Raw genomic sequence first — 24,529 nt, 5'->3', positions numbered from 1 at the left:
ACATTCATTTTTTCTATATTTGAGTGTTATAAAGAATGCTTACTACATTTTATCAACTGCATTTCCAGTACCCAAGGAGATGATTATGATTTTCTCCTTATAACTTTTAATGTAATAATGTCTGTATTTTCTATTATTAGGCTATCCTTGAATTGTTAGATTAAATCTTCCTTGTTTAATGAACTATTTTGATTATATCAACCTACTTAGGGGAATTTTAAAATTCAGAAGATTTATTATTTTTATTTTTAATTTTTACTAAGTTTTGCTATCAAAATGATAATTTTTTTTTAAATTTGAAAATGTTTCTTCTTTTTCTAAGTTTTGAAATAATATATGTGGCAATGCATTTGGAAGTCCAAAGCCTGACCTCCCTACTCCCACTTAATCTACACCTCCTGTGTCTCTTCACCATGCCAGGTTTATAGTCAAAGTCAACAGAGTCTTTTTTGCTCAAAGATTTTGCTAAGCCATTGCCCTGGCTGTGGTTTCATCAGATAATACGTAAAGGCATTAGGAATATCAATCATCCATTCATTCACCTCCTTAATTAGATGGTGAGACATTTGGCTACCTTAAAAGAGTCATAGTTACACCCAACAATTTACCTAAGCTTCAGTAAATACTTTTACTTTGACATTTAGAACACTGGGCAAAAATCATGTCCCCACCTGCCATAGGCCTTTGCATAAACAACTTGACTATTTAGTAACTGCATATTCAATATTTTAATATTTTAATGTCTAATAACTAAAAACTAAAAGATGTTACAATTTGTGCACAAAACGGTAGTATCTAAAACCCAGTCTCTCATATCACACAATTGTGTTAGCAGACAGAATACTCCAAATATTAAAATCCTTTGAAGTAATCATATATGACCCTTCATCAGAAGTTTACTCCCTCCAGTGCTTACTCTATTATAAAAGTAAACAATATAATTCTGGTCTTCTCATGAATTTAATACTTTGCATTTTTGTTCAGAATCCCTTTTAAAGAAAAGAGTCTTAATTCCCTAAACTAGATAATGTATGGTAGCAATAACCAAACATCTAATGAGACTAAAAGGTTGTGTTAAAAAAAAAATGCATTTGAAATTCTCCTTCACTTAAATCTTCAAATTATGGAATATTAGGAAAAGTACCCATTCACATAGGCAAAAAACAACAACAGAATCATGCAAAAGCCAATGTTTTCTGAAGGAGGGAAAGTGAAAGGGTGAGGAGGAGTATCTTCCCTCCCAGTTTTAGGACCTACCTAGACAGAAATGCCTCTATACACCCAATACCTTTTCCCTGCCTTGCCTTGCCTTGCCTTGCCTTGCCTTGCCTGGGGTGACATTTCAACACATAGGACAAGAAGTCAGAAAAATTCTTCTCACAGTAAACAGTCTGGAGAACAAACCTTTGAAAATACAAAGCTCTCATGTGTACCAACTCTGACTAGAAAGACAAGTTTTTATGAAGTGTTGGCTAACAGCTTCTGACATTTGTTTCATAGTTTGAGACATATGTAATATCAATAGAGCATGGTGAAAAATACCATTTTGTGATTTATTGTTTTCTGTCAGGGTAATGCCTTTCTCCTGTAGTTTTCTCTATTCCTTAGGTATCTCTCACTTGCTACTTCTCTGATATTCTGTATTCTGTAAGGCGATTTTACAAACAGACTAGTTTTCATTTCCTCCCTTTTGTAATGGTGCCCCTTTTCTTTCCTTTGGGGGATTTGGGTCTTCCTTATGCTAAACAGTTGGTGGAACTATTCATCAAGGTTCTTTGATCTTGACCTGTAGAGTGATACCTGATCCAAGCAAGGCCAGTAGGATCTCTCTCCTAGAACCCTGAATCTTGAATGAAAGGCTATAAATAATGAAAGAAAAATATTTAGAGTTTATTGATCCCAATAGTAGTGTATTGAAGAGGCCTTCTGTCAGTTCCTTCTACCTTGACTCCCTAGGGATACCCAAGCCTGGTTTCTCCAGTCTTCCATTTCATTCTATGAGCTAACTCAGTAAATTATTTTGTTGATGTAGCTGGTGTTAATCTCTTTTATGTACAACAGAATAAATAAATTGTGAGTATGCAGTAATTTCAAGTTGATAATTTTACCCACCCATACCCCACTTCGTCCCAAAAAGTTAACTTGGGTCAAAAGTTAAACTTTTGAGTAGAGTCTTATGACCACAAAATATGGAAAATATAGATATGTCATATTTTTGTCCTGAAAATTTCATCTTATTTGCTCCCCTTCTTCATATCTTATGATCCAATGTGATAAAATCACCTTTCTGGCATTCTTTTAAATAAAAACTCTAAGTTAACAAAATTTCTATAATACTTTCAGAAATGCATTACAAAAGTAAAGTTTATTCAAAACGTGTTTTGATCACTTATAATTTAAATTATATTGCACTAGATACCGAGGGAAATAAGAAGAGATGTAAGACATGTCTGGTCCTTGTCCTCAAGGAGACTATAACCCAGTTAGAAAGGGACGATATGTGCATAAGAGAGTATATAATTGAGTGTCAAAGAGGTGGATTAATATTAAATGTTAAGAATCCAATGGAAATGGAAGTAATCAAGACAGGAGCAGGAGTGGAGGCCTCCTGGAGTAGGTCAGTTGTAAAGAACAATGGAGAGACTCATGAAAGGGTGGCTCTGGCAAGTGGAACAACATGAACCTGGGTGTGGAATCAGGATAGGCCTGACAGGTTTGGTGGGAAATGAAAAGGGTAGGTTCTCCAGGGCTCCTGGAGGAAAACAGGAACAGGAAGATGGCATGCTCAATTGAAACTTAAGAAGAAGAAAGTGTCTCAAGAAGCCTGTGTTTATAACCCCCAAACAGAATTCCCAGTTATATAATAAAGCCTAGCATTAATAATCCATTTATATTATCTAGGTGGTGGATTTTCTCCTAAACAAAAATAACAAGATAGGGAAGAACCAGAAGGTATTGTTTTATTTAGACTAGTGTTCCATGAGTATGTTCAAAATTTGGAGCCCTTATTCATATAGCTGGATGAAAATATGCTTCTAAGAAACACATAATGGTCATCGTATATTCTAGTACACTCTGAGAATGTGGAATCTTTTAACCAGAGTGTTAACAAACCTGGTTACAAGACATCTTATAAAACTCAAAACTAGAAACTATTTTGAGAGAGCATTGTAATTTGGGGGCAATTTAATCACACTACAGGGTTTGATGGGATATCACAAAATGTTAACTTAGAATTTAAGTGTATTTCTTATCCTTAACTTAAAAATTAAATATATTCCACATATTATAAACCTCCATTGGAGAAAAGAGGAGGGCATAAAATAAAAATAACCATAATAAGGAAGTATTAGTCAATAAAATTTGATTATGGCTAGTATAAAAGATAGCATATCTCTTAAAGCTAGAATTGGTTGTTAAAGGAAAATGAGAATTAGGTGACTGACCTTCCTTCAGTTACATTTATACCCCTCTTCCTATATGGAAGGCTCTAAACCATGTGCCAGGATGTGGAGAGCTGAAACCCTCAGACATGGCTGGTGGAGATGAATTGGTTGCTTGAGCGGTGGGAATGGGGAATGACTTTAAAGGGCACAGAGTTTCTTTTTGGGGTAATAAATATGTTTTAAAATTATGTTTAAATGTTTTAAAAGTAGAGTGTGGTACAGTTTACATAACTCTTGGATCAAATCCACTGAACTGTACACATTAAATGGGTGAATTTTATGGTATGTGAATTATAGCTCAACAAAGCTGTTAAAATGAAACACATTCAAAAGCTACTGAAAATTATAGTTTGATTCTGACTCCAATATAGGTAACAAGTTTCATAAACTAAAAGGCATACCTGTTCTGCCAGAAGCAGTTCCCATATTGGCACTGCTCTCTCCCTACTGTGACCTGTGACCCTCCAAACATCCAGCATTTGTTTCCGCCGCTGCCATTTGGGTAACTAAAGATTAAAGACTCTTGGAAGCTCTTGATTTATAAATGTTTCAGTAACTAGTTGCTATAGATCTCTGGTGTAAATAACTAGCAACTACTCATTAGAAAGTGGCTTTCAAGTTACCAGAAATACCTTATGGTTGTTAAAGTAATTGCTAACATTTACATTGATAAAAAAATTCTTTGGGAGTTCATATAAAAACCATTCTTGGGGTATCTGAAGAAACATCAAGGCAAGGAATTCTTTGGGAATTCTAATAAAATATAGGTAAACAAATATACTAAATATATAGTGAAGCTCAGAATTCAAATATAAATTAATTAAATCTCCTTTAATGAAGACAAGTGTAAGAGAGGTAGTTAAGATGTTAAGGTGCAGGTCTGTCTACACATCATAAAAGGATAATCTAAGCAATGAAAACAAAACATAATTTCAGAGTTTCTAATGTAAACACCAGTGACCTTTGGCTGCTTTATGTACACATAGAAGAAGGATGTAAAGAAAATTATATGAAGCTAGTTAACAATATTTTCAATTGCTTTATAGCTTCCCTTTACTCCTTAGTTTTACCATAATGCTGGGGAAGAGAAGAAGAGGGAAATTTTTCTAGTACCTGGTTCTAGAACGGTAGATACTGGTTAAGAGATATTTATAGATAACATTCAGAAAGGGGTTATTAAAGAATGATTACTATTGGTGGAATAAAGGCAAGACAGAACCATCAACTGAAAATAAATCAAACCAGTACCTAGTGAGTAATGGTTAAGATCTTGAGCTTTGATATTAGATGTATATCTGGGTTCCTATCTAGCCTATACTATTGACCATATGTTTTTGGGCCAAATTACTTTATGCCCCTGAGCCTCAGTATTTTCATCTATAAAATGAGATATCAGTGAATTTGAAGTGCAAATCTCAGTGCCTACCACACAGTAAAAAATGTTAATAAATGTTAGCAATTACTTTAATAACCATAAGGTATTCCTGGTAACTTGAAAGTCACTTTCTAAGGAATAGATGCTAATTACTCACACCAGAGATCTACAGTAACTAGTTACTAAAACATTTATAAACCTAGAGCTTCCAAGACTCTTTAATCTTTATTTCTTAATACTTAGAACATTTAAACCAAGATCTGAATATAGGCACATTACAATTTGGAGTGATTCAAAAGAGGTATGTACTACTAGGATTCGTTTTCCTTTCAAGTTTCAGGCTTAAGGCCTAAGCATTTTCAATGTGTTAGGATTCTCAGAATTTGCATTTTTAAAAAGCTGCCTTGTGATTCTGACATACGCCATCCACAGATGCACTCTGAAAAACACTGTCCAACCACAGTGGTTCTCACCCTGACTACACGGAATCACCTGGTGATTTACGGTAAACATGCCTGATGCCAGGTCCCACCAGCAGACTGAGAATGGCTGCCCTATAGGATAGAAGAACAACTTCTGACCAAATGTCAACGCTTTTGTCCCAATGGAGGAAGGGCATAGGCAAGGAAGGGAAGAGGATAAAAGGCGGGGGGCGGGGGGGGAGTGGAGGTCAATCGCGGGAGAGGGGCCTGGAGCAAGTGGAAACTCTTCTGCTCTGAGCCAATCCACTCCAAGGCAGCAGCGAGCACTTGGCTGTTCTTTTAGCTCTCCCCTTTCATCTTTGCTGTCAAGGACAAAACTTATTTACCCCAAAAAAGTTCTCTACACATCTAGGTTTCAAATAGAAACAAACGCAAAAATTCTTATAGGAGTGATGACCATGGCAAATGTTATTTTCTATGAAATGTTTGGGAAAACGCAGAAGGGGATCATTGTGTGTCATATGAAATTTAAAAGATGATTGCATCCATTTGTCTGTAGATTTGCAAAAGTTCTTTTTTATGAAAATAGAAATGGTGTGAGAAAGTATCAAACAACTCAAAAACCAACCTCTAACATGCTAACACACCTAAAGGAATTAGAAGGTGATAGAAAAATAAGCATCTGTCTCCAAAAAGTCAAACATACAAAACAAGAGCAGAATACTGTATTTTTCTGTATATAAGATGCCCCCATGTATAAGACACCCCCCACTTTTCCAACCCCAAATTAAGAAATCAATATTTTAAACATTTTGCTGGTCTTCCTCTTAAGGCCTTCTTCTTTTTTGGCATCTTAAGGAGTTGTTCTTCCTGTTTTCTCCACTGTCTGATCAGACACTCAGTGGGAGGAGGTCCAAATTCTCTCTGCAGCTCTATTTCCATGCTCTTTTTCATAACTGATTAGATTCCATTTGAATTTTGCAGAGTAAGACAATCGCTTACCGGTATTTATCTTTTTATTTTTTTGACATTTTTATGGGCTCAGAAAGCTCTGGTCCCTATTGCATATTCACACTCTCCACCTCCACCTCCAATTATAGCATCAGCTGACGTTAGTAACAATAAGGCTCGTGATTGGAGGAAGCCTGTTTGACAAGGTATGGGCAGCTACGCACAGCCCCAGCTCCCTCCACACTGACTTCCATGTATAAGACGCCCCTCTATTTTCAGTCTACCAATTTTAGAAAAAAAAAACACACAAAAAACAAAACAAAAAACACCAAAAAACCCCCGGTGTCTTATACACAGAAAAATACGGTAATTGGACCTTCTCAGGAGAGCATGACTTATTTTTCCAAGTAAGTACCCTGGAGCTCAGAGGGAGAACAAAGGACTGGAGAGATGCCTGCTCCCTCTTTGCTTGTGGCATTTGGCACTACTTCCACTGGTGGTGGCAATGCTATTAACCCCACACTTACTTTGATGTGGCCAATCCCCCAAATCTCTAGCTGGTCTGGCTACAGAATGAGCTCAGTTTCTTCCTTGTGGCTCCAAGGAGAGCAAGGACACACGACTGCCAGCATGAAGAGAGAAAAGTCTTTTCCTGCCTCTTTCCCATTGTCCCAAATGGCCAAGCCTGAATCACTCAACCACCCACAATGCCATCCTGCTGCTTTACAGCAGCCCAGGAAAAGATGCAGGGAGAAGCAGCCCCAAGAATCTCCAGGCAGCCAGTGCCAAAATGGCCACCCCACCTCTCTGGCTGGGTCCAAGCCACATGCCCCGGCCAGCCTCTCAGTCCCAGTAGAGCAGTCATGGTAAAACTCTGAGAACATTCTAATGACGATGATAATGTTGATGGTGATGGTGATTATAATAAAGCTGTCAACACGATGATGGATTCACCTATTAATTTGTTCAAATTAGCAAAACAACCTCTCAGTTTAGAGAAGATTAATGGGAGGGGGGAGCTGGGATCTTTCGGTAATAGTATTATGTGGTCCCAAAGAATAGTTACAACAATTTCCACTTTTTTGTTATGTCAATAGCTTCAGTTTCATACAAGTACAAACAGATATATTTATTTCTATAAAATATGTGAAGACATATATTCTAGAACATTTAGCATAAGGAATAGGAACATGGACTAGATAACCTGAGTGTACATCTAAGCTCTGATACTGGCAAGAAGGTGACCTTCACCAAGTCACTTAAGTACCACTGTGCCTCACTTTCTTCATCTATGAACTGGGGGAATGATAGTAATTTACCTCATCAGACTGCTGTGATGAGTAAATAATTAGTTTATGTAAAGCACTTAGCACACAGAAATCTCATTATTCTGTATCCTTTGAAACATAATTGATTGCTATAGAAATATTCTTTTTTATTTTGACAGAGGAAGTATTATCCTTATAAATACAGCTGACCAGAACGCGCGCGCGCACACACACACACACACACACACACATACACACCATTTTTACCAAATTTCTCCCTCAGGAAAAAATAAAAAGAGAGAGAGAGATGGAAATATATTTCAGCATCCTGGATAATTTCCTGACAGTAAGAAAAACGTCAGCAAGTGGGGAAAGACCACTATGACAAAGATAGTGTGCTCTTAGGTCACCAACAGCCAAGAGAAGAAAAACAAAGAGGCGCTGCAATCCAAACAAGGTTAGCTTTCATTTCCTTTCTTTCATTTTCTTCTTTTATTTCCTTCCTTCCTTTCAGCTCAACTCAGGAAGCCACTCGCTGACTAGCACCCCTTTCCCAGATGCTGCTGTGCAGTTATTGGGGTACTTGTTGGTAGAAGAGAAGTGAGAATTAATGATCAAAGTTGACAAGGGCTACAAGAGACTCCTAAGCTCTTCTTTTCTAAACTAGTTCTTAAGAAAAGGTGGTAACTCTGTGTGCATCAAAAAAGCAAACAAAGGATCCCATTTTAAGGTTGTATCTCCACCTGAGTATGTTCCTAATCATCAAAGGATACACTAAGACCTGCAAGGAATTTCAAACCTGGCTGCACAGTACAATCACCCTGGGAGCTTAAAAATGACCGATGCCCAGGCCAACCCTAGACCACTGAAAACAGGATCTCGGGGGTGAGGCCAGGTTGTTAAAGGGCTTGAGGTGATTTCATTGTGTTGGGTCATTGGGCAAAAGGATTGAAGTACAGCACCATAGACCATCTTAAATCATTGCACATCCTAGTCTACAAGCATAGAATGAAAGACTTGACTGCTTTTAGTTATTTAAATGGATCTTTTCATCCATGTCAATCATGACTATGGAAAATATTTCAAGTGTCCTTAAATCTCAATAATGATACTATCCTTTCTTAGGAATTCCCTAAACAATGGAATTAAGAACATTTTCTAAGGATTAAATGTACTATGACTTAACCACATCTTGGAATAACTTTTAGTTACCATTTTCTATTAACATTTTCTATGTATCAGACACGGTACCAAGAAGTTTCAAATGGTATCTTTTTAAAATATATAAAACTTTACCAGATAAACATTACTACTCCTCATTATACCCCAATGTCCACAGGCTTTTTGATAGATTCTACTTAAGCCTCTTTCCATTTAATCCTAGGAGTTATCACCTAATGCAGGTTCATAGATGGTGCCTATGTCTGCATCCTTTTACTTTGGAAAGTTGGCTGTAAACTTCTTTTCACAAATACTCCTTGATTTTAAAACTTTTTTAATGGATATTCTTTAATATGACTGAACTTGCTGACATCATTCAGGGACTTAGACTGAACAAACTGATATCTAAATAATAATAATGTTACTTTGACCACTCCTTTGAGAATAATACACAGAATATTATGATCTTCAAATCTCCTTTTGCCTTTATTCTTTAAAAATTTTTTTATTATTTATTTATTTATTTTCAGAGAGAGAGGAAGGGAATGGGATGGAGAGATAGAAACATGGATGAGATCAAATGCAAATGGACTAAAAACCTTAACCAAGAGGCAGATTGTCAAAGTAGACAAAAGACAAGGTCTGACTTCCCATTTATAAGAAACATATTTTATAAACACTGATAACTTCACGTTTAAAGATGGAAATATATATAATCAATCAGCTGCACCCAGTTTGGGACTGAGCCTGACACCCAGGCATGTGCCCTGAGATCAAACCCAGGATGTCTTGATTTAGGGGTCCACACTCAACCACTGATCAACACCAGCAGGGCTCACATTTATTCTTAAAAGTCTTTTCCAAAGATATTTCTATTCGTTTCATAAAAGTCGTTTAGTGTTCTTGCATGCAAAAAAAAAAAAAAACACCCAAAAAACAAAACACTAAATATTACCAGTCAAGGCAACATATACCTATTAAGAGCCAGTATTAATTACTGCTTCGTCTATGTTTCCACTATGTGCTGTTTATACCCTTCTCTTTTTATTTTGTTTTGGCATGCATCCTAATTATTCATTTATTTGTCTTTCTCCTTTTTTCCTCACCACACTGAAAATCCTCTGGGCTCAGGGTACATCTTATATTTTTATGTTCTTTCCACAACTATGCATGTAGTAGGCTCTCAATAAAATGTTTTTTGAATTTAATAGAAAAGGGCATTAAGCCTGGCCAGCATGGCTCAGTGGTTGAGTGTCAACATATGAACCAGGAGGTCATAGTTTGATTCCAGGTCAGGGCACATCCCAGGTTCTGGGCTCGATCCCCAGGTGTGGGACGTGCAGGAGACAGCTGGTCAATGATTATCTCTCATCATTTATGTTTCTCTATCTCTCCCTCTCCCTTTCTCTCTGAAATCAATAAGAATATGTGTGTGTGTGTGTGTGTGTGTGTGTGTGTGTGTGTGTGTGTGTGTGTTTGTTTTTTTTTTAAAGAAAGAAAGAAAAGAGCATTAAGCTATAGTTTGGGAAGCAATGCACAGTGGTGGTCTACAGCAGTATTGTTCAAACTATGCAATGTGTCATAGGTTCTGAAATCAATCATGTATTGTGAGCAGCATTTTTTAAAATTGGAATTTAAAATAGAATGAAATAGATGAGAATAGAAAATATAAGAGCACCTCCTGCATGGTGATAAGGGTTCAGTACTACTTTGCAAAACTTTGCTTCTGTGTTTATGTTCACCCATGTATGTGTGCAGGGTCAAGCTATAAAGTACATCTTACTGTGGGTCACAGTCGAAACACCAAAAGCCTCCAGTCTAGAACATGAACCCTGGAGTCATTTCTCCTGGAGTCCTACTGAGGCTCTGCCATTAGCCGTGTGACTAAGCAAATTAACAACCTTCTCAGTTTCTTCATTTATAAAATGGGAATAGTAAGTTGCTCAACATATCCATAATTCCTCCTCCTGAATTTCACCTGGAAAACTATCACTATACTTCCATTTGCCCAAGCAGAAAGCCCACTCCTCATCCCCTCCCTGCTTCACCTCCCCAGTGTTCCTATCAACCAGAAACAGGGTCTTGCAGGCACAGAGCCCTGCGATCAGACCCTTCCTCTCCATCCTCTCTGCAAATCCTGCACTGTCACAGCCACCTGTGATGGGTCCCTCTGCTTACCCTTGCTGCCTGCTGCAGCTCATTGGTCGGGCTGCTGCCAGAGCCATCTCTCCAGACCGTGCTTCTGATCATCTCAAATTCTGCTTCCAACCTTTCCAATCTTTCCATGGTTTCTCACTACACACAGTTTATTCATTAACAGGGCACAAGTTTTTGTTTAATTTACTGTAAGCACACAAGAAATCAAAGAGGGAACTTATAGCCCTCCATCAATGAATAATGTTACTCAAAAATTATAGATTAAAATGAAAATATTGGTTTTACATATCCATGTTTTGCCTATATGATATTAGGTATTTAGGCCCTTAAATACCCAGCTAGTTTGCTGGTTATTTTGGTTTTCCTCTGAAGAGTTGCAATGATCCAGCCCCAACCACACTGCTCCAGAATGTCCCACAAACCTGTGATCCGCAAGCCACTGTCACAGTCCAGCTCTTAAGCCATGCTTTTTCTCTTGACTATGCCTCTGACTCTTCAGTCCCCATCAGCTGCTAGAGGGGCGATAGGACCTTTCTTTACTTGCCTACTGACAAACACCTGTTTTTCCGGAAAGCGGAGGAGGGTGGGTGGAAAGAGATCAACCAAAGAACTTGTATGCATATGTGCATAACATATGGACACAGACAATAGGGTGGTGAAGGGGGGGGGGGGTGTTGAAGGGATCAATGGAGGGGAAAGGGGACATATGTAATACTTTCGACAATAAAGATTTAATATTTTAAAAATCAATTAATATTTTTTAAAAAGACAGCTTAAATTTCTCCTCCTACATGATGTGACCCTAACTCTCCAACAGTTAGTCTCCTCTAAGTTCTCATACTAATTTGGGCAATCTTGCTAGTATAACATTTATTACAATTGGAAAAACACTACAGAACTAAGCAACCTAAATGGGAAGCATATTTTAATTGGCATTTTGAGGCCTCTCAACCTATAAAGTGATTCAAAAATTTTTCCTCCAAAATACAAATTCTTAATGAACCAAAGCAAATTCCAAGTTGCCTTAGAAACTCAAGTTGAAGTTTCTAAATGTTCTTCTGATGTCTCATTATCTGCACCTTCTGCTCCTTTGCTGCCTACCTGTCCTCCCCTTTACTCTTCACTCCCTGAACTCATACTTTATAACGATGAATCTGAGGCTCCATGAGAACCCCCTGCTCTATCTCTCCTTTTAAAGTTAAACCATTGTCCAATGGCCTGAGTCGACACCCCTTACGTTTTCTACCCCACGGACTCAAGCTGAGCTTCATACCATTATAAAGATGTTCTGAATCTCAAAAAAGACACCACTGAGTTTACTAGAGAATTTCTACTCATTATCTAGATATATGAGGCAGGGTTCTCTGACTTCTATCAGCCTATTCATATGCTCATAGGAGAATGAATGCCAGAAAATGACTAAACAAGGTGAGATAGCAAAACTCTATGAGAGATTTTCCCCATTAAAAACAAGAAACCATGAACAAAGCCTCAAAGCTGGCTTCATGAAAAGATACCCAAGATTTTTCCTCAAGTTACTGATTGTAAGAAATTTTTTAAAAGTGTTAAAAACCCCAATAAAACCATTTTTATTACTATAATAGATTTGAAAACACTTTTAAACAGTAATCCAGCATAGATGAAGTCAATGATGACACCTTGATGCTTTTTAATTCAGCCTCTGTTGAGGGTCTACAGGACGAACTTGAACAACTGGTTAAAAAAAAAAAATTAAACCTTAACTGGGCCACCATGTAAACCCATGATTTAGTAAACTATGCTGAGCAGCAATCCCACGCTACCCAAAAAGATACCCAAAAGAAAGCCACACAGGCCCTAACTCTAAATGCTCAAATTTAGGCAACTTCAGGGATGAGCCTATAATTAATTACAATTGATGGCAAATATGTCTTTCAGAGTCCCCAAGGCAAACTACCATTCAAAGGGGTTTGTAATTGTTGTAAAAAGTCTGGACATTGGAAAAAAGATTGCTTAAAGCTGAAAAAACAACTACAAGGCTAATCAATACAACAAATAAAAGCTTACAAAATTTGTGAATCCTCTTTCAAGGGCTCCAACTTAAGTTTTCTCAGCAATAAGGTTACTCAGAAGATCAAAAGGCGATTTTTACCATGCTCCTAATTCTTTAGGAGAAATGGATCTAACTATTGGGAATGAGGTAACCAAGGCCCTGGTAGAAACCACAGCTGCCTTATCAATTCTGAACCCCACCAGACTCTCCATTCTCCTTTCTCAGAGTGCGGAAGCCATACAAATGGTGCATGTTTCCAATCAATCCATGACTATCTCCAAATCCCTTCCAATTCCTTTCAGATTGAACCTGTTCAGGAAATCTACCAATGTCTTTTGGTTCCCTCTATCCTTATTCATGTCTTAGGATGAGATGACTTTCTTGAAACTCATAAAGCCCCTATTTTCTCCTTTCAAAAGGAGGAAATATTCTTACATCTTGAGCTTCTAACTAATGACCCTCAAAAAAACTCATCCATGGACTTACCCATAGCTATTCCAGGTTTTTCCTGTCACTTTAACGGAATCAAGTCCTCTTTTAGATTTCATTCCAATAAACGTTGGTCAAAATATGTCACTGACATTGGTTGCATTCATTCTGCATCAATGATGAAAATTCAAACTGACAAAAATCAACCTCTGCTTAACATCCATCAATACCCTCTGAATGCAGAGGCCGCTTAAGGAATCAAACCTATCATTGAGGAATATCACAAACAAGGCCTCATTATTTCTTGCATGATCCCTTGTATCCTCCCTGCTAAATGGCACTTTAATCAATATCTAATAGTCCTAAATCATGTTAATACCCCAGCGCCCAGTCATGCATAACCTTCACACCTTACTGTCATACCACCAGAAAATAAATTCTTGTCAGTAAGCATCCATGCTGATCCTGAAATTAAATTCTCACTTTCACATGGAAAGAGCAAAATTATACTTGGACAGTAATGCCTCAGAACCACACTGAAACTCTGACTTCCTTTTCCCAATTTTTAAAGGCATATATTACCAATATAAAATGTCCTTACCAGTCCACCCACTTATAATATATGGATAACCTCCTACTCTGTTCACTCTCTGAGGAAACATCGATGAAGATTCCCTCCATCTCCTTCGAGAGGTGAGCTCTGGAAACAGGATTGTCGACTTCTTTTGGACCAAAGATTAAAACAGTTCTTATGTTTTAGAACTCTTAGTGGTTATCCAATTATCTAAATCTTAAGTAATCATAAGTATCCCTGGACATTCAATGGTAAATATAGAAGAAAGCCGAAGTAATAATTTGGCTGACATTGCTGCTAAGTTAGAGGCATTAAAACAATCTCAGCACCCAATGAAAACATTCATGCTACCAACGGAAACTATTAGGGTTTTAAAAAGATAACATTATGGAAGCACATAATTTGACTGTTCCACAACATTTTTAAACAATATGGTTAAAACAAGGCTGTAAATTTGGCCCTAAAAGAACATTATGGGTAGCTCGGAACTACCAACCACTTCTCCCTGACTGCATACAACATCATATATTTCAATACGTGCATGACTTAACTCACTAAAACACTGACCAAAAATGGTTTTATGAGAAAAACAATACGACTGGGGGGGTCATCTCATCTCCAAAAATAGCTTCCCAGATAAACCCCAAATGCCAAATCAGCCCATAGTGCAACCTGGAAAAACCCATTCGTTGATGGGTTTCCTCCCTGCCTTTAGGGCCCTCTGAAGTCTTGCAAATGGACTTCATTTACTTGTCTCCTTCTCAAGGTTAAAAATATGTATTAGAAATGATTTATATGTTTTTTCAATGGGTAGAAGCATTCCCATGCCACAGAGCCACAGCATCAGCAGTGAGTAAAATACTAGAGAAGAACTTCCCTACTTGGGAAATCACCTCAGAACTCCCTGGTGACTAAGGAACTAATTTCACAGGACAAATGATACAATCGGTAAGATCTGGATGATTTTACAAATTGTGCTTATCATCCCCAGCCCTCTGGTCTTGTAATAAGAACTTCATTGGCAAAGCTTGTAGCCTTTCAAGCTGCCTTGGCCTAAGGCTCTTCCTTTGGTATCGCTCAACCTAAGATCTAGTCCCTTTGACAAACATAGACTGTCTCCTTGGCAAACACACACTGCCTCCTTTTCAAATTATTACATGCAGAACCGTGAGATTTGATCAAGAAATATATGAATTTGCATTGCTGAAAGGAGACCTCCTGATTTACTCGAAAGAACTGATAAGGGCCCTTAAGACTAACTCACAGCTCATAAAGCAATCTTTCCATAGTGTGCTCCTGGGAGACAAAGATCTACAACATCATGTCTCCAGTTTGGAGATTATGTCTATTGAAAATACCATCTCCATAAAGATGCTTGTCAGCTACAAAGGAAAGAGCCATATAATGTGTTACTACTTACCCCTGTGCTGCTAAACTTAAGGGTATGACTCTTTGATTAATTTTTCTCATTTAAAAAGGAAACCCAAATCTGACTGGTTATCTCAGACTACTAGAGGTCTTAAACTGAAAATCTCTAAACAACCCAAGTCCACCACTAGAATTCTCATTCTAGGACTGAAGCAGATGGCACCTGATGCAGATTGCTCTCCCAAGACTTGGACCAGGCCAGTCATACATGATTCCACCCAGCAACCCTTATACTTTGTCTTCTATTTGACTATCTTTGTTTCATTTACTGATTATATATTCTTCTTTTTCCTAGGTCTTTAGTCTAATTTCAGGATGAACATACTCAGATTCTTATGTATGCTTATTACAATGATTACCCAATTTGCTCTTCAACAGTCTTTTGCTCCTATTATCCAACAATTATCCAACAGTGCCAACTTAACTGACTGTTGAATATACACACCTGACCTAACCATACTTTTAATGAACTAGAGTTGGCCCGTAAGCCTTGAAAGTTTACAAACCTAAATTGACATAATACTGGATTTAAAGCCTTTTTTATTCTCAAACTTCAAAAAATGTTAATGGAATGCATGATCTTTCATTCACGAGGTCCTGCCAAACCAGAAGGGATTACCCAAATACAATCTGGACTCTCACTGATAACTTCTCTGTCTGCTTTGAAGATATAAATGGTTTAGGCAGAATAGTGAGTTTTGTCCCTTTAAGCATATGTGACTATACTCTTTCGTATGATTCAGACAACCAGGAGTTCATACCTCAAGGGACCTTAAGTGACTACAATGTTACATCTTACAGTGTCTCTCTGATGTGGGGAAATTCCGGAAATAATGCCTCTCAATCCTGGAAAGAGGATATCCTTCCATTCTGGAATACTGCTTGGGGACTAGATCAAAAGTTTGGTGTTTTGTGGAAAACAAATGAAATCTGTCTCTTAGGAAATGCCAGCCTGAAAACTTGGAACAATCAAATGCTAACCTTTCAATCCTGATCCAAATATATGGAAACCTCAAGGGCTCTTTTAATCACTCTCATGATAAATCACATGATGACTTTAATGTCTTCTGCATGATCATCCAACATATGGCTAAGATGAAGTCTCTGCCTCAGAAATAGGATTTAATTCTTCCCTCAAGTTTGGGTTAAAGGGACTAATTACATACTCTCACTTGAAAGCACCAGGTGTTTCCTCTTATGTGGGACCCAAATATAGGTCACCTTACTAACCTCACGCTGAGACAGATGTGGTATTGTTATGCTAGGACCTGATGCTGTCACCAGAAAGACTCTCCCTTCCTCCGCCATTATCACCCATCTAAGCTCTTTGGTCCATAAACTTCACCCAACATGAATCAAACAGAATTGGGATTTGGGGTATGGTCGTTTTGGTACTCTCTCCACCCAAAACCTTATAATAGATAGAGGTTTTGGACAGAGCTTTGTTAGAGCTTTCTTCCCTTGGTATGGCTTAGCTGAATTTAAAAAAGTCTATCAGAAATCTTTTTATTTTTGTAGCACAAGCATTGAACACTACTGCAACTGGTCTTGAAGAACAACAAAGAATAACTGACAATCTGGGAGAAGTAGTACTCCAAAACCGTGGGGCTCTCAATTTGTTAGCCAACCAATAAGGCGGTACTTGTGCCCTTTTGGGAGATGAATCTTGTTTCTATGTTAACAAATCAGATAAAGTGATACAACAACTTGAGATTCTAGAAAAGAATGTTAAGATCCTTGAATAGAAAATTACTCTATAAATTAGGATGGGACAGGCTTATTTAGCTGGCTGCCCACAAGAATAGGGACCTGGCTTTGTTCTATATTACAGGCTTAATCATATTGTATTTTTGTGATTGTACCGTTCACTACCTTAGTTAGGTGTCTTACCAGGTGCATCAAACAACTAATAGTCACTGCCAGAATAAGGTAGCTTAATGTCCAGAGATGTTACAACAAATAAACCCAAGTGAGACCACCTCTACAAAAGAACTTCCTATTTGAGGAATATGCGACTTAGCTCTGCTTCCAACAAGCCTCTTTGTTGCTCAAGTGTGACCACAAGCTCTCCTATTGTAAACTCAGGAAACTGCTTTCCCTCCAATGTGGGACATGACATACCAGGAATGAGCCTTCCTGGCAATGAGGGATCAGTGCTGCTTTTACAATGACGGACCAATACTTCCTCATGGTTGATTATCAATGCTTTCTAAGAAAAAATCTAGATCAAAAGGTGAAAATGTGAAAGAAAAACTGCAAAATAAAGTTGATATTGTCAAGAGAGTAATATAAAATGGATCTGGGAGACCTCCAGGAAGCTGAGCTAATCCACACCCTCCATGTGAAACTGAACTTTTGAACTGGGCTAAACCAGACGGCTATATCCCAAAGCGATTCCTGGAACTGGCTCGGCATCGTTGAACTCTCTATTAAAAAAAAACCTTCTGGGCTCTGGCCGGGTAGCTCAGTTGGCTATAGCATTGTGGGATCGATCTATGGACAAGGCACATACAAGATGAAACCAATTACCCAGCTGGCGTGGCTCAGTGGTTGAGCATCAACCTATGAACCAGGAGGTCACAGTTCAATTCCTAGTCAGGGCATATTCCCGGGTTGTGGCTTCAATCCCCAGTGTGGGGCATGCAGGAGGCAGCTAATCAATGATTCTCTCTCATTCTTGATGTTTCTATCTCCCTCTCTCTCCTCTCTGAAATCAATAAAAATGTATATTTTAAAATAAAAAAGATGTAGTGCAATTTGGGGGTTTATTGAGAAGAATATTTAAAATTGACACTCTTCCAGAGAACCTGGCAGGTCTGGTCTTTGTATTCATTAATGTTTTCCTTACCCCATAACCCATCTTTTCTCAGAGTTTAAGAGTTTCTTTTGAGTGGGTAAATGTACAAGTTCATATAATAATTTGAAGATGTGTTAAAGCATTGTACAAGTTCATATAATAGTTTGAAAATGTGTTAAAACATTGAACTATGTGATTGTGTAAAGTAAAATTAATCAGAATGATGTGGAAGGTATAGCATGATGACTATAGTTCATACTGTACATATATATATGAAAGTTGCCAAGAGAATAGATCTTAAAAGTTCTCATCAAAAAAAAATTTGTAACTAGGTGTGGTGATGGATATTAATTAAACTTATTATGATGAGCATTTACATATATATATATATATATATATATATATATATATATATTGAATCATTATGTTGTATGCCTAAAAGTAATACAATGTCATATGTCAATTGTATCTCAATTTTAAAAAATAAAATAAAATGCTCAGAATGATGAGAATGAGGATGCAAAGAAAAACAGAGAAACACTCCTCCTGACTACTATTAATAATAGTTATCCTTTAATTATGCCCTTGTTATGCGATAGCACAATTATTCAAAGGATAGGCTCTCAAGACTGACTTCTGGGGTTCAAATCCTGGTCCCATCATTTACTTAGCTGAGTAACCTGTTGAAATTCTCAGTATAAGATATAAGTTTTGCCGCCATAGGTAAAATAAGGTGTGTTAACTCACTTGACATATCATGTTTGATAAACATTAATAATCTCTATAATAAAAGCGTAATATGCTAATTAGACTGGACAGCCGAACAACTTTCTGACATCCTTCCAGACGACCTTCCACTTGAAGCTGGGGCCGCGAGGGCCAAGCCCCTTCCATGAATTTCGTGCATTGGGCCTCTAGTAATAATAATAGAAACAGAAAATAGAAGGTGGCTTTACTCTGCATATTAGCCTGGGGAAGTAGAGGTATTTTCCTATCCAAAGTTCTAATCAAACTAAGAATTGTTATACCACAAAATTGCAGATTTGTGTATGTGTGTGTGTGTGGGGGGGGGGTAGAATAATGGATAATTTCTTCTGGAAAACTAATGTCACCATACTATTGTTTCTAGGGATCAGATTTGGCTTGAGCTAAGCACTCCTCCCAAAATTGAAGCCTACTCAGAACACATTACTCTTTTATAGTAACATTTATAGGAACCAAATACCATTAGGATTTTAATAATTTACATATTTTAGGGGGAAGCTCACAAAATTGAATGTCAAGGTATGAACTACAGTTAATAATGCTAAGATTATTGGTGTAACTATAACAATAATAATATTCAATGACATTTTAATTTTGTAGCATGGCTTGTCATGTTCTCTATAACCTAGCCCTATCCTACTTCCCAGCCTATCTACCTTAAATTCCAGGCTCCAGCTATTCCAACCTGCTCTTCTACCTGTGAACACACCAGACTTCCATTCCTCTATCCCAGTGGTTGCCAACCGGTGGTCCGCAGAACACTGGTGGTCTGTGAGGTCTGAAAGGTTGGTGACCGCTGCTCTATACTATTCCCTTGTTCCAGCAGGCCTCCATTCCACGGAGGAAATGCTCTTCCTTCCTCAAGTCCCAGTTCAAATGCTATACCCACCACAAAACTTTTCTCAGTTCTTAACCTTACGTGAACTTCTCCTTTCCTCTGCCATTTAAGATGACACTATTGATATCGCTGCCATAGGACTCCAATTGCACTATCTGGTGTTGAAGATATCTGTCAGCATGCCTATCTTTCTCCAGAGGCTAACCTTCTTGAAGGCAGGGACCGTGTGTTCTTCCCATGAACTTAGTTTTAACTTATAGTTCAGTCTCATAATCTTTGCAGTCTCAGGAAATACTTTGATGTATACAAAGAACATCCCAAAGAAAAGGCCAACTAGCTAAAAATATATACATTCTTCCAGTCACTAGGTCATTTTTGGAAAGCTTAAGTTATAGAAGCAAGACACTTTCTTTTGTACTTTCCCACTGTCGTTCTACACCAAATTAAGTTAAAGGAATATCTCACTTAAGAAAAAGACTACAGCCCAGCCAGTGTGGCTCAGTGGTTGAGCCTTTAACCATCAACTAGGAGGTCACGGTTCGATTTCCAGTCAGGTCACATGCCCAGGTTGTGGGCTCTATCCCCAGTAGGGGGTGTACAGGAGGCAGCCAATTGATGATTCTCTGTCATCTCTGTCATCATTGATGTTTCTCTCTCTCTCTCTCTCAAATCAATAAAACATATTTTTAAAAAGAAAAAGACTACAAAAGCTGGAGGTTCAAAAGATCGAGGCATGGGATAAGGAAATAAAGCCTATAAATCTGACCAGGTCTGTCTAACTCTCATCCTCTAGCTCGAGTTTCATGACCAGATCCACCCCTTAAGCACCATGGCCTGCCCTCATACAGATTCAGACACCAACCAATGCATACCATCAGCACTATCTCTTCAAATCACAGTCAGAAGTCAGAAGTTGGAAGAGATTTCCTAATATCCTGATCTACCTCCCATATTTTTCTCCGTCCCTATATTTATCCTATTGATATGAAAGGTCCTTGTTATCCTACTTGCCTACACACAAAAGATAAGAAACTGAGAAGGATGTCCTCAGTCAGTGGTGCTAAAAGTATGAGTCACTGCAAAATTGCAGGTGAAACTATTTTGTTTTGTAATTTCTCAGGGCCTTAAAAAAACACACATGTTGGCAATGACTTGGGCACTAACTCTGTTATTTGCATTCACATGTTATTTTAAAAAAAGGTGTAACTGTATGATGAGTAACTGGTGCTTTCACTGCAGAATCTTGTCTAGCGTCCTCAGTTCTCCGCCTGAACTAGCCAGAACAATTTCTCACACCTGAAGCCAACCCAAATCTAAGAAATTGTTAGGACATACCAAATTAACACGATTTGATGGAACAGCTGACTACTCTGGGTGTAAATCCACCTACAATCAGAACTACTATCCAGGTTAAATCAAGATTTAGAAAAAAAAAAACACTATACCCAAACTAACTGTGACACGGGAAACTAGTAAAAATAAAATGTTATTTTAAATAACTTACAGTAAGTAATAGTAATATATTTAGTGTAAATCTTGCCTAAACTTCCAAGAGGATTGACCTGTGCTGGATTAGACCTGGCATCCCCAAGAAGCTTTGATTTGTTTTGGATAACCAAATTTTTTTGCCAATCCTCACCTGAGGATATTTTTTTTTCCCCATTGATTTTTTTAGAGAGAGTGGAGGGGAGCAGGGAGCGGGGAGAGAGAAAAACATTGATGTGAGAGAGACAAGGCGATTGGCTGCCTCCCGCAATAGCCGGACCACCGCCGGGGATGGAACCTGCAACCCAGGTAGGACAAGGGCCAAGGATCGAACCTGCAACCAGGTATGCGCCCTTGATCAGGAATGGAACCTGCGACCCTTTGGTACTTGGGCCGGTGCTCTAACCACTGAGACCACCGGCCAGGCTGACGACCAACTTTTAACTGGTTATCAGTTGTTTCCCCAGCGCTGGGCGCGACTGAAGCCAGAGTAGGTGACCCAGGGAGCCACCGATGGAGCGGTCGGCACAAGTCCCCCCGGGTGCCAGCTGGGCATCAGGAGGCCCAGGGGCCCTGTCTTCCCCAGCAGTCTGGGAGGCTGGGCTCCTGCGCTCCCAGATGCTGAATTGGCGCGGCACCGCCCGGGAGAACTCGGGCTTTAATCCCGACCCTCCCGGGGGCACCTGTGAGCGCAAGTCCCAACCCAGGCGCTGGGAGGCCTCGATGCCCTCTGGGAAACAGAGGCCCGCCCGAGTCGTCCCCACCCCCACCCCAGCTCTGCCACCCGCAGCCCCAGATGCGGTCTCGGGAGTCCCGGACAGTTCTCCACCGCCAACCCAACCCAAGAACACCTTTCTTCCTTCCAGGACCCACTTCTCTCGCGCTCTCGCTTCCAATTCCGTTCGAAATGCCGCCCTCAGATTCCCGGGAAAACTTGCCCGCCACGGAGAAGCACCCTATCCAAAAAGGGTGGTCAGGGGGTGGGCGCGAGCGCACGGAGCACCCTCTCAGCCCCCGGGACACACTCCGACCCAGAAGCCGGTTCCAAGCTGTTGGGCCGCGGGTGACAGCGTCGCCGCCGCCGCCGCCTCCAGCTCGGAGCCGGAGGAGTTACTTCTGGCCTCCGGGAGGCTCGGCAGCTCGGCCGGCCGCCGACCCGTGGGACCCTCCCCGCGAGCGCCAGCCCTTTACCTGCGCGCCCGCCGCGGCGGGGGACTCCGGGGCGCGGCACGGGGCACGGGGCACGGGGCACGGGGCCCCGGGTGGGCCGGGCGGTGGTGCAGTGGGGACCTCGGCCGCCGCTGTCCCCTGTGGCTCCGGGCCTGCCGGGCGGTATTTATCCGGGGGCCCGGCCCCAGCGCCGGCCCCGGCCCCTGCCGGAGTATTGGGCAATCGGTCCCGCTACGCGCTGCCGCGGGAGCCGCCGCCCTCTGCCCCCGCCGAGCCCCGGGGCGGCGGCGGCCACATGGAGGAAGGGAGCCGGCCCCCTCCTCCGGGCTCCACCTTCTTTCTCTCCTCCTCCCCGGGAAGTTCTTCCCTGGGTTCTACCCCACTCCGCACACACACACACCCCTCGCTCCTTTGCGGGGCACCTTGGCCAGTCTAAACCGGTTAGGACTGCGCGGCTTGCCGGGGGAAGGAGGAGGAGGCGGAGAAGATGGAGGCGGAAAAGCGGGCGGTGGGGGCGCTGCTCCAGCTCTCGCGGCCCCGAGCGGTGCGGGGCCAAGCCGGCCAGGCGGAGAGAGGGCACTGCCAGGGCCCCGGGCCGGGCCGGGAGCCACCCAGGCGGTAGAGCTTGGCACCGCCGGCCGGGCGCCCTCTCCGCGCGCACAGGAGCGCGCCCCCGCCGCCGCGCTTGTGCCCACGCCGACCCTCCCAGGACCCAGGCGCATGTCGGGGGGTCCCGGGGTCTAGAGCTGAATGCGAGTCGCCCCAGGTCTCCCAGGCTCCTGAGGCCGCCGGGCGCCCTTCTGGGCAGGAGCTGTAGACTCGGCTGGCAGTGATCCCGGAGAAACGGGCACCAGAATTCTGGAGTCGGTGCTCCTGGGCAGAGAGCAGTGAGGATGCCAAGTGCTGTCCTTTGTGACAGCTCCGCGGAAAGGAGGGCGCCCCGCCGTGCACACATCTAAGGGGTGTCCTGCAGGTGGACTGCGCTGACCATACCCTCCCACCTGTGGCTGAAAGGTAATGGGCAAGGCGCTGCGCGCTGTATCCCCACAGAGAGCCACTGCAAAGGACTGGGCGTAGTCCACAGGTACCAGGGGCTCACCTGGTGTGGGAACCCCTACACTAGGCACCTCTTGGTTTCCTGTGTGTGTGTGTGTGTGTGTGTGTGTGTGTGTACATATTTCTGGGAAGGGACACCATACCTTCTAGCTTTTCAAAGGGGCCTGGGGCCATCCAGCACGGGGATGAGAATTCCCTTATACACGGAAGGCTCTGGTTTTTACTTTGAGACCCTACACTTGGCAAAGGGTCGATTTCTGAAGTCCAGATTAAGCTGCCTACCTTCCTGAGCTTCCGTTTTCTCATCTTGCCTGTGAGATGAGAATTAAAAAACAAAACAAACAAAAAACTCTGTGGACCCTGACGACGCATGTCAAGTTTTCTTACAGATATCCAAACAGCAGGTCATCGCTTTGTCCCACACCATTCCTTCCTACAGGTTATGGGGAAGAGCATGGCCAGTGCTAGCTGACATTATTGTTTGTTGTCGGAGGGAGAAAGATGAGGGAGCATATGTAAGTAACAGTAAGGCTAAAAGGGAAGTGGTCCCAGGAATACTCTCTGGAAAGAAAAAAAATGGAAAGATGATTCTGTTAACATCAAAAATTTATTTCTTAGGCGAAGGGAAACAATAGGGTTTCTCGTCGTGTTCTATTTTTTGAACACAATGGTTACTCAGTGGTGTGGTTACACAAGTGTGTTCACTTTGTAATAATGCATTGATCTATACATTGTTAACTTGTGTCCTTTTCTCTATGTGTGTCAATAAAAGATATTTTTAGAAAGTTTTTTCTTTGATTCAAATACCCCCTAATCGTCAGAACAAATGTCCTCTTGGTAGCTAGTCAAACCAATCAATGCATATGGAATTATATTGGGAGACAAGGAAACCCTGCTTGAAAATACGTGTGTTCACCAATTAGTTTCTGAAGTTGCTATGTACCTGTTCTCATCTCCACCGAATTTTCACAGGTTTCTTTTAAAGAGAGTATATGGCCAGCACTCCATGTCTGTTGGGGCCTGTCCACGCCTATCAACTAAGAACTGACAATGAGCTTACCCTTACACACAGCATGGGCCAACATTAGCATAAGACTAGATCCCAGAGGTCAAAAACTCAAATGCCTGGAGGTCCAGCCTCAATGTGATGAATGCAGTGGGCAGAGGGAAGCCTG

The 24,529-nt window shown here is 40.7% G+C and overlaps 1 protein-coding gene across 1 annotated transcript in view; it reads right to left on the bottom strand.

Moving 5' to 3' along the window:
- SLC16A9 (solute carrier family 16 member 9) overlaps window positions 1-22,647 on the bottom strand; it is a 56,104-nt gene extending 33,457 nt beyond the window's left edge. The window contains exon 1 of the mRNA XM_079792925.1: window positions 22,320-22,647. The gene's annotated coding sequence lies outside the window, so the exon portion shown is untranslated. The remainder of the gene's footprint in view (window positions 1-22,319) is intronic.
- Window positions 22,648-24,529: the final 1,882 nt, after the last annotated feature.

This window comes from Cnephaeus nilssonii (assembly GCF_951640355.1).
Source record: "Cnephaeus nilssonii genome assembly, chromosome: 16".
Taxonomy (NCBI): Eukaryota; Metazoa; Chordata; class Mammalia; order Chiroptera; family Vespertilionidae; genus Cnephaeus; species Cnephaeus nilssonii.
This window is presented reverse-complemented; position numbering and strand designations above follow the sequence as displayed.